This window comes from Lissotriton helveticus, chromosome 7 (assembly GCF_964261635.1).
Source record: "Lissotriton helveticus chromosome 7, aLisHel1.1, whole genome shotgun sequence".
Lineage (NCBI taxonomy): Eukaryota > Metazoa > Chordata > Amphibia > Caudata > Salamandridae > Lissotriton > Lissotriton helveticus.
The window spans coordinates 71,336,306-71,348,754 of record NC_136068.1 but is presented as its reverse complement, the minus strand read 5'-3'; positions in this window follow the sequence as shown (position 1 = coordinate 71,348,754).

The following is a 12,449-nucleotide window of genomic DNA, read 5'->3' as shown; positions in this document are numbered from 1 at the left end:
GGTAAGGGTAGTTTTAGGCTTCAGGGGAGGGAAGAGGTAAAGGGAACTCGAAGTAAATTTAGGGTTTAGAGATGGGTAGAGGCAAAGGGAGGTAAGGGCAATGTTAGAGTATAGGGATGGGTCGAGGTCAACGGAGGTAAGGCTACATTTAGGGTTTAAGTGTGGATAGAGATAAAAGGAGGTTAGGGTGCTTTTAGGGTATTGGGGTGGATAGAGGTAAAGGGAGGTAAGGGTAAATTTATGGTTCAGGGGAGGGAATAGATAAAAGTAGTTTAGGGGAAAACACATGGGCCTCCTCCTCAATAATAGAATTAAAAAAAAGAAAAAAACACTGATATATAAATATATATATATATATACATATATATATATATATATATATATATATATATATAAATAAATAAATAAAGATAGATAGATAGATGTGGATAAATAGATTGACAGATAGATAGATAGATAGATAGATAGATAGATAGATAGATAGATAGATAGATAGATAGATAGATAGATAGATAGATAGATAGATAGATAGATAGATAGATAGATAGATAATGTTGATGTTTCCCCCAAAAATAGTATATATATATATATATATATATTCACTGAAAAAACCATAGGTTATAGACCATATATAGTTAGGAATTAGCATTTAAAAAACCTTATTTTACTCACACAAAACCATTGAAATTCCATATATAGTTAGTTGCACTAACTATATATCGCGCACCCGCAATCCACTGCTGATGATGTCACATATTACATCATTCATGACATGGTCAGTGACATCACTGATGACATCACTGATGACATCTCAAATGACATCACTGATGACATCACTGATAACAACATCCAGTGATTTTTTGTTTCTGTAAAGTTTAAATATGTCTTACATATTGAAGAATGAGTGGATGTATAAGTGTCTGGACGAAGGATTTAGTAGGTGCATGACTGACTGTATGAGTGAGTGATTAAATGTGTCTCACTGAGTGCACGGGTTAGTGACTAAACTGTCTTAATTTGTGCATCATTATGTTTGTTGTTCTGTAAACTGCTGCATGTGTTGATCAGTAGCTATATGTGTAAGTATATGGGTTATTGATTGGTTGCTCAAGTATTTGTATGGGAGACTGAGTGTGTGTGTGGGTGCCTGGGAGGTGTATGACTCTGTGCATAGATGTGTGAGCAGTTGATTCACTAGATGTATGGGTTCAAAAGTGCATGTGGAAACAGCTGTATGGGTGGTTGACTGTGTGCATGAGTGCATTGGTGAGTGAATGGATATCTCAGTGCTACATGTCAAAGTAAGTACATATGTAAAACACAGTACATGTGAGAGTTGGCATATATAAATAACTGTGCATGAGAGCCACTGAATGTGTGAGTAGCTGTATGGATCATTGTGAACTTGTATCAGGGATTGTATAAGAGAGTAAATATGTGTTAGTATATGCTTGAATAAGTAAGGTGTGTATAACTGTATAGTTGAGGAAATGGAGGTGAGATTGTTTCTTTGCATGACTGACTAGGTGTGTGAGTAACTCCATGGATGAGTGACAGTGTGTGAGTTTCTGTATACACTGAGTGTATCTAAGGTTATATTAGAGTCTGAAGAGGTTTATCGTATTAGCACAAGAATGATGTCAAATGAGATGTCATCAGTGATGTCATCAGTGATGTCATTTGAGATGTCATCAGTGATGTCATCAGTGATGTCACTGACCATGTCATGAATGATGTAATATGTGACATCATCAGCAGTGGATTGCGGGTGCGCGATATATAGTTAGTGCAACTAACTATATATGGAATTTCAATGGTTTTGTGTGAGTAAAATAAGGTTTTTTAAATGCTAATTCCTAACTATATATGGTCTATAACCTATGGTTTTTTTCAGTGAATTTTCAAGGTTTTGTAAATGCTAATTCCTAACTATATATAATCTATAACCTATGGTTTTTTCAGTGAATTTCAATGGTTTTTTAATAGCAAATATCATAAGCTGTCGAATGTCAAGTACGTGGTAAGTGAAAACATTTTCGTGTTTATGCACACTGATCTGCTTTGAATGGTGCCCCCCCCCCTCATTTCTATTAGGAGTACTCTCTCTTTGCAGATAGTGAAAGGTAGTTAACGCAGGCCTTTGCCCCCGTTGTAATCCGTCGTGCCTGCTTCTCTCTCCATTTGATTGATTGTTATCCAAGTATTTACTGTTTTAGAATTAGTTCTCTTTGGTTCATTCTCTATTTACAAACAAACACAGAGTCGCAATACTCTGTTTAGTCTTTGCAGATAACGAAAAATCGTGTAAAAAAAAAGAAAAGGAATCGAGCAAAATCAGTAGGCCACTAATGGGATCTCTTTTTGACCTCGCTAAAATAGAAACATTAGGAACAACCCCTCATGACAAATACAAAACTAGTGAGATGAACTGAACTCCACACAATGATGGCTGCAAAACAGCTCGGCTCCGCCACCCACCCCGCCCAAAATAACGATAAAGAGCGGCTGCCATGATTGGTTGCGGAATGGCCACGACGGAGCTACGAAATGGTGATGCTCTCATGCTAACCCCAGCTTCAGTCTGAAACATCCAGAAACACTGTAGACTACCAATTCGATCAGTTCCGGTAGCGCCCCAATGTAACCCGGTAGAGAAGAACTAGCCCTCCCCTCTTTGACTGATGGTTCTTGTTGCCTGTCCCTTCTGTTGTCATTTAACAGAACTATTTAGCCAGCTGAAAGGGGTTGTGTTCCGACCGCTGGTAGGTGGAGACATTTTGACTATATTCTGGACCTGCGTTGTCGCGTAATGCGTCATATGACGCGCCGCGTTAGCGCATCCAGAAGTCATCCGGGGCGCGCAGCGCGTAACGTAAGCATAACAAGTCATGTGACTTGTTAGTAAAACTTTTCATTGGTTCTTTTTACTTTTCTTATTGTAATGATGAAAGGCTTGGTCATATGACCTAAAAATTACGCTTTTCATTACTTCCGAACATTATTTTTTGTTAAATATATGTTATAATGTTCCAGGCTAATGTACTTTCCCGGAAATTTTACAACTGTCCTGCAAGTAAAATATATTCTTTTTTCGAGAAAAAGAGCGTTTCTTCGTCCCATGACGGAGCCGTTGAGCAAAAGAGGGTTGACCTGCTGTCTTAGTCGCCGATACGCCTGAATATGAGATTCTTATCGATCACTTTATGTTGCAGGAATAGAAAACACAACAGCCCTTGACCATTTATCTTTACTGCGTTCCTTCGTATTATACCTTTTACCCTTCATGTAATTGGTCTGCTTTATTTCACTTGCCTTTTAATGATTCTAAAACAGTGACTATTATTAAAAACTTTACCAATGTATATACTACTACCATGTTTTCTTTTAAAAACCTTTATTGTGAAAATTTCATTATACAAATACGAGCCTATAACCACGTGGGCCTGCCACGGAGCAAACTGTAATCGTATATGATGAATAGACATTTACACTGTAGAGGAACGTAACGGGCGGGCCATTAGGTTGCAAGAACTAAGGTGTCTAACAGTTACGGAATCGGTGGACGTACATTTTATAATTAAAATACGACAGGGCCAGTTACAATAAAATTATCTAGATATACATTTGCGGGCAAGTACCATGGGTGACGTTAATTCGAACTTTCAACAGTACAGTAATCAATAACACATCAGAACTTAATATCAATAGGGATGTCGAAATATTCAATCAATTCTCGTCCCCGCCCGCCATGTGCTTCAAAACTGCATACGTATCTCGTGATTTCAAGGTTCTGCAACCAGTACACAACAAGGAGTTACGAGTCCCATTTATTCCGGCGCCATTTTGGGCGAGGACGGGCAGGTCCAGGATATAGTCAAAATGTCTCTACCAACCATCGACTATGATGATGTTCATATGCTGTATTTATTAGAGTAACACTCATCTGTCCACATGAAATTAATTTGCCACAATCTAAACATGTCATTTTAATCTTTCCAAAGTTCTTCTAAATATTTGGGACCGTTTCCCTTGCCTCTGAAGCTCTCAGTGCCACTTCTTTGATGAATGTACTAGCAGGTCAGGGGTTCTCCTCCAAATCTCTCTTTTATGCAGCACTATAATTAATTGGTGCCACCTCTCCATATGACGATGCATGGTATAGTTACCACAACTATATTTTTTTTCGGTTCCTCTGGAGAGTTCATCGTGGCAGATGAAGCGTGTAATGTACCGGGCATTTACCTTTTTTTGCATGTACAGGAAAGGAAAAAAAAATCGAGCGTCCGAGTTCTAAGGTGTCCCAGGGCCATTTTAGTGGACCAGGCCCAAATCCAAAGAACAGGCCGCCATTTTGAGAGTCCTCTTGCAGCCGCCTGTCGCTGTAGCATCAAGAGCAGCCGAAACTCAGCTGAATGGCAACTGAAACGGTAAAGGGGCTCCCCACTACAGCAGACGAGCCTCCACCTAGGAAGGCCCATTCACGCCGCCTCCCCCCCCCCCTTCGGGCACCCCACGCCATTATTCGGAGCAGTATTGTAGGATGGCCACACCAGTGCGGCAACTTGCTAGACATCACCTCGGTGGTAACCGAATCTCAACGCCTTGTGGTGTCTTCTATTCAGAAAACATTGTTATGCTGCCTTCGACCTATTCACCGCAAGTGCGCACACAACTCAACTGCATAGCTTGCTAGACACCACCTCGGTGCCATCCGGATCTTGGAATCTCAGCGCCTTTTGGTGTCTTCTCTTCAGAAAATATTGTTGCGCTGCCTTTGGCCCCATTCGCACATCGGTCCGCAACTTAGACATCACCTCGGTGCCATCCGGATCTTGGCATCTCAGCGCCTTGTGGTGTCAGTCAGAAAATATTGTTGCGCTGCCTTTGGCCCCATTCGCACATCAGTCCGCTACTGACACCATCTCACAGGCCAACAGGGCGCCCCACGCCGACTTTTACCATTGTAGGATGGCCACACCAGTGCCACAACTTGCTAGACACCACCTCGGTGCCATCTGGAACTTGGCATCTCAGCGCCTTGTGGTGTCTTCAATTCAGAATATATTGTTGCGCTGCCTTTGGCCCCATTCGCACACCGGTCCGCTACTGACGCCATCTCACAGGCCAACGGGGCGCCCCACGCCGACTATCAGCATTGTAGGATAGCCACACCAGTACAGCAACTTGCTAGACATCACCTCGGTGCCATCCGGATCTCGGCGCCCCACTGCAGATGAAGTGCCTCTCAACTATGAAACCACCACGGTGACATCCGGATCTTGGCGCGTTGTGCTACCTTCGGCCTATTCGCACATCGGTCCGCTACTGACGCCATCTCACAGGCTAATGGGGCGACCCACGCCGAGTTTCAGCATTGTAGGATGAGCACACCAACTTGCTAGACATCACCTCGGTGCCATCCGAATCTTGGCATCTCAACGCCTACTGGTATCTTCCATACAGAAAATATTGTTACGCTGCCTTTGGCCCCATTCGCACATCGGTCCGCAACTTAGACATCACCTCGGTGCCATCCGGATCTTGGCATCTCAGCGCCTTGTGGTGTCTTCTACTCCGAAAATATTGTAGAAAATATTGTTGCGCTGCCTTTGGCCCCATTCGCACATCAGTCCGCTACTGACACCATCTCACAGGCCAACAGGGCGCCCCACGCCGACTTTTACCATTGTACGATGGCCACACCAGTGCCACAACTTGCTAGACACCACCTCGGTGCCATCCGGATCTTGGCATCTCAGCGCCTTGTGGTGTCTTCTAGTCAGAAAATATTGTTGCGCTGCCTTTGGCCCCATTCGCACATCGGTCCGCAACTTAGACATCACCTCGGTGCCATCCGGATCTTGGCATCTCAGCGCCTTGTGGTGTCTTCTACTCCGAAAATATTGTAGAAAATATTGTTGCGCTGCCTTTGGCCCCATTCGCACATCAGTCCGCTACTGACACCATCTCACAGGCCAACGGGGCGCCCCACGCCGACTTTCAACATTGTAGGATGGCCACAGAAGTGCGACAACTTACTAGACACCACCTCGGTGCCATCCGGATCTTGGCGCGTTGTGCTGCCTTCGGCCTATTCGCAAATCGGTCCGCTACTGACGCAAACTCACAGGCCAACGGGGCGCCCCACGCCGACTTTCAGCATTGTAGGATGGCCACACCAGTGCGGCAACTTGCTACACACCACCTCGGTGCCATCCGGATCTTGGCATCTCAGCGCCTAGTGGTGTCTTCTATTCCGAAAATATTGTTGCGCTGCCTTCGGCCCCATTCACACATCGGTCCGCTACTGACGCCATCTCACAGGCCAACGGGGCGCCCCACGCCGACTTTCAGCATTGTAGGATGGCCACACCAGTGCGGCAACTTACTAGACACCACCTCGGTGCCATCCGGATCTTGGCGCGTTGTATTGCCTTCGGCCTATTCGCACATCGGTCCGCTACTGACGCCGCCTCACGTGCCAACGTATTTTCTCCGCATTTTATACCCTATGCCGCATAACAGGTCATGTGACTTGTTTATAAAACTTTTCATTGGTTCATTTTACTTTTGGTTTCCTAATGATGGAAGGCTTGATCATATGACCTAAAAACAACACTTTTCATTGGATGAAAACTTTTTTTTTTCCCCAAACGATGAAAGCCCCACCTTGTTTCTGGATGTTTCAGACTGAAGCTGGCGTCAGCATGAGAGCACCACCATCTCGTAGCTCCATCGTGGTCATTCCGCGAGCAATCATGGCAGCCGCTCCCCACCAGAAGCCTGCAGGAGTCGGGGCCCCCAAAACTTTTGATGAATTCTCAAGGCGGAGGGGACGCTTTCGAGAATGGGGTCCAAGACCTAGCAGACAAGCGTCCGATTTCCAAGGTGTCCCAGGGCCATTTCAGTGGACCAGGCCCAAAAAGGAAAGAGCCTGCCGCCATTTTGAGAGTCCTGTGACAGCCGCCTATCGCTGCACCGCAAGAGTGGGCGCAACTCAGCTGAATTGTGGCTTTTGACACAGTGGACCAAAAACGGACGGAATGGCAACTGAAACGGTAAAGGGGCGCCCCACTACAACAGATGACACTCCACCTGGAGAGGCCCGTTCACGCCGCCTCCCCCGGGGCGCCCCACGCCGTTATTCGGAGCAGCATTGTAGGATACCAAAACCAGTGCGGCAACTTACTGGACATCACCTTGGTGCCATCGTTCTGCTGCCTTGGAACTATTCGCACAACAGTTTGCTACTGATGACCCACCCCCCGCGACGCCCCACGCCATTATTTGCTGGGTGGCAACTTACTAGACATCACTTTCGTGTCATCTAGATTTCAGCGCGTTCTGCTGCCTTGGAACTATTCGCACAACAGTTTGCTACTGATGACCCACCCCCCGCGACGCCCCACGCCGGAAATCTGGACGTTGTGCTGCGTTGGGACTATTCGCACAGCCGACCGCTACTTCGTTGTTTTTCCCTAAAAATGTTTATATGTTATTACTATTTTTGTTTTCTTGTATATATTTATAAATTATTAAAGTTTTATAATCTTACTACTTTGTCGGAGTGCTATATATTTTTAATGTGACACATAATTGTAAAAACTTTGATGTACAAAGAGTCATCCCTGGAATCTTCCGCTTCAGGCTCGGTCCCCTCCCCAATCACAATACAGGATGGTTTTCAGATAATAGCAACGCTTCTGCTGTGACGGATCTCATCGAGTGTGGGCCTTGATCTACTATAACTCCTTTGAAGAGGGGTGATTCTTTACAGCTGTGGCCATAAACTACATCTGCAGGGCTAGCTGATACCCTAGGACCAGCCTGGACAATCGGACACAGAGGAAAAGGAGTGTCAGAGGGTGCGGTAGTGAATAGGGCGAAAGGGAGGTGTCGGGCAGGCACAGGGTGTGATTCTCGGGGAAGAGCAGCGCAGATGGGGGGAGGTTTATTACCCATGCATAAGACAGAGAGCGGGGGTGACCACTGCCTGGGGGAGATGCTTGCGAGGGTGGGGAGCCATGCTAAGGATCGACAGCGTGCACAGAGTGGGTCTGGTCAAGGCATCTAAAATGGCTGCCGTGCACGACAAAAGTGTGGCATTTGAAAAAAGACAAGATGGCGCAGACAATGTTTTTCAACACTTCCTGATTTCCTTCGAATCGAACGTTAACAGACGTTGGGGCATATTACCAAAGTTAAGCGATATTTATCCCTAACGATGCTTAGCAACGATTTTTTTACCGTCAGAAATTATCGCAGATAAACCTTGCTATTATCAAGGTTTATCGCAAATACGATAAAAAACTACCGCAATGCATTAATATCGCTGAAAACTCAGCGATATTCATGCATTACCGAGCTAATGCTCTTAGCCATGTTATCCACCTCCCATTGGATAACATGGCTAAGAACTGCTCAGGGCAGGTGCTAGCTTTTGGAGATATTCGCGCTTATCTCGAATATTTCCAAAAGTTAATAATAGGAGATAGCAATGTTATCGACTGTTTCCAGTCGCTAACATCTTGGCATGCCCACTTTGCATGTCATTAGTGATAAATATCACTCACATGCAAAGTGGGGCCCAAGATGGTCGCTATCTCCTACTAGCCGTCGCTAACTGGTGTTAGCAACAGCTAGGTAATACAGATATAATTTTATCTCCGCGAAGCGGCGCGCTGTTACAGACATATATCTTGTTTTTGAACGTTAATTTCTCAAAATGCACTGAAGCACATATATTGAGACCTAGCAAAGGCACATCGGGCTACCAGTCCCTAATATTTTACCAAGTTTCGTGCAAATCCATTCAGCCGTTCGATTATTATTATTATTTTTTTTTTTTGCCCCGCGGGGCCCTTTTAAAACCTCCACATCAAACCTAGGGGGTCAGCGAGGATCTACTATGCCCCCTTATGGTCATTTGCCCCTTCGCTTTGGCCTCCTCCTGTCTCTCGATCCTACCGAGAGACAAGATGGCGGCCGCTACGGACTGTTTGGAATGTTTACAGACACCGGAGAGCCAATCAGCTTCGCTTCGCAAAGCTCCGTAACGCGAAAAGTACGCGAAGCGGTGCGCTGTTACAGATATATATCTTTTTTTGAACGTTAATTTCTCAAAATCCACTGGAGCACATATATTGAGATCTAGCAAAGGCACATCGGGCTACCAGTCCCTACAATTTTGCCAATTTTCGTGCAAATCCATTCAGCTGTTCGATTATTATTATTTTTTGTTTTTTTTTTGCCCCGCGGGGCCCTTTTAAAACCTCCACATCAAACCTAAACGGTCAGGGACGATCTACTATGCCCCCTTATGGTCATTTGCCCCTTCGGTTTGGCCTCCGCTTGTCTCTCGATCCTACCAAGAGACAAGATGGCGGCCGCTACGGACTGTTTGGAATGTTTACAGATGCCGGAGAACCAATCAGCTTCGCTTCACAAAGCTCCGTTGCGTGCAAAGTACGCGAACTGGAGCGCTGCCCGGTCCGCTGTTACAGATATATATCTTTTTTTAAACGTTAATTTCTCAAAATCCACTGTAGCACATATATTGAGACCTACAAAAGGCACATCGGGCTACCAGTCCCTACAATTTTGCCAAGTTTCGTGCAAATCCATTCAGCCGTTCGGGCTAAAAGTGAGGCCAACCGCCCTATGGAAAACTCAATGTTAAAAACACGTTTTGGGACCCCCCTTTTTTCTCGGCCCCCCCTTGATGACCCCCCCCCAAATTTTCAAGGGCTGCTCAGAAACAAAATGTGCCATTTTCCTGAAAATTTCAGCCAATTCCGTCCACAAACGCCAAAGTTATTAGACATAGAATTTTCAAAAATCCCATAGAGAAAAAATCCTAACTATATATACCTACTGGCGACCGCCAGTAGGTAATATATATATATATATATATATATATATATATATATATATATATATATATATATATATATATATATATATATATATATATATATATATAAATATAAATATAAATATAAAAAAATAAATATATATATATATATATATATATATATATATTTATTTTTTTATTATCTACAGTGTGTGTGTGGGGGGGGGGGGTTTGTTGCCTTTAACCTGATCGCAGGAGCCAGTTCAGTGAAAATATTACTGTGACGGCAGGTCTGTCAGGTTGGACTTTGTCCACTTTCAAAGACAACCTCCATTGCAGGTGTCTGTTGGCTGAGAAAAACACATTTCCCTTACATGTAGGATGTTTTTTCCCACCACATTAGGGGTATGTCTACATTTTATTTTCTGCAGGACCTCCACTGCCCTCAAGGTGGCGCCATATAGGAAACAAAATACCAGGACTTAGACCATGAGCCATTCTAGGTGCCAGTAAGTCCACCAATAGTTTTCCCATTACAACTTTAGCAGTGGATATACTTTTAGGGAAGCCACCTGCCCCTGCATTTTAATGGAGCAGGGCGTGCAAGAATTGGGCACACAGAACACAGTGTGATCCAGGGCATAAGTAGATTTCCAAGAGCAAGCCCCTAGCATCCTAAAGCCCCAGCACTGATTCTAACCAGATTCAGCAATGGGTTTACAGTGTGATTGACCTTTTTTTTTAAAGCTATATTTTTTTCTGTTTATTAATAATTTTCCCGCTGAAGAAAGCTCTTCCGTAACACTGATTAGAGCAAGGGACGTTGAGAGCTCCATTGAAGACAATGGAGCAGCAGCGACCTATATGAACTGGTATTAGCCACTGCACTCAACATTTCAATGTACTAATAAACAACCTCGGCCTTTCTCTTTTCCCTGCATTTCCAAAATCATGGAGAAAGTGAAAGGCAGAGTCTGTGCTGCAGGGCACACCGGAGCCTTCCTCCTCCCTCCTCCCTAGCTCAGAGTCACTGGAGCCTTGGAGGGAGGAAAGGGTAATGCTGCTCAGCTCCTGGGTCTTCCTGGCTCAGCTGAAAGAAATAAAAGCAGTTTAGCCATGCTGGGGAGAACCAGGGGCTGACTTCAGTCCCCTTTCACAGCTCTTCCTATGAATTCCTAGGGGAGAGGACTTGGCCTAACGGCTAGGGCGCTCGACCTCGGACCTGGGGATCTGGGTTCGAGTCTCGGTAACAACGCCAAAACCTCCTGTGATTCTGGGCAAATCATTTAATCTCCCCGTGCCTAAAATGAAAGTAACTGGAAACGTAAAATGTAACGTAACTGGAAAAATATGTAAAGCGCTCTGATACCTGATTCGGTTCGGGTCTAGTTCGCGCTATATAAAACTCTGCAAAGAAAAAGAATGTTCAATAGCTAACAGCTATGGCCCTGCACGCGATGTTAGCTGTTGAACCATTACAGCAACGGCAGTGAAACAAAGACTTTGGAACATTGGGGATTTCAACCTCCTCGAGCTTTGATGCCTTTGTTTTTGTAATTAGGACATTCTGCCCTCTAGTGCCGGAATGTTCTAATAGCCATTTATTTAGCGCAATTGTTTCGTTCATTTGTAGGGGTGCATTATAATCATAGGTAGTCCGCACCCACATATAATCCTTTGTTGTATTAAATTAGAACATTAGAAAGTGAACTGTAATAACATGAAAGAAGATGTATTAGGGATAATTTCAATGTGAACGTGAAGAAGTTAATGTTGTAAGTAGATGTGTTTAGCTGAAAATATTAATGTGCAGAATTTGCACATGCTGCTGACCATTATTCACGTATTTGATCTGCTTATGTAACATGTTAATTTAGATGTGCTCAGTTAATAATGTTCATTTTCTATGTGTAATTTCATTAGGGAATGTGCCATGTCTTATGTTGGCCGATTTCTGTAGGCCTGAATTGCATTTTTCCTCTGGAAGCTCTCACATTAGATTGAATAGTGTATTTTATGTGCTGTTGGATTTGTTTTTTCTCACGTTTCTGTTGCAGGTGGAGCATTTTTCTTTGTTAGTTACAATAATGTCTTTGTTTTAGGAGTTAGGCTTCGGGAGAAGAGGATACATTGAATGTTGATACTGATAATGAAAAATGTTTGTGCTTTCTCATCGGAGTAAGCATGGGAATCAAGGTAATCTCGCCAAGGCCTGGGAGCATCGCTGCCTACTGGAAAATCACCTACGTGGAGGTGGCTTGGCTGGAGGGTGTGATGCTACAATGCATCTTGGGATACTAACTATGGTATTGATGTGTCGAAGGTAGGGAAAGTGTTCGGGGACTTCTACCTTGCCTTGAGAGAGAGAGCGCATCTTAGAACGAGCTCTGTAGCTTTATGCTACTTGACCTATCTAAACATGAAGCAACTTCTTAGGAAGACTTCACACGCTGCCACCTTAATGGATCTTGCCTTGGGAAATGCTAGGTAGAGGTATCATGCTGGTTGTAGTGTAGGGACAGAATATAGCTTTATGCCCACGAGCTTCCAATGAAGGGGAATCTCAATGCCGGCGCTGTCATCTTCTGATTTCTGG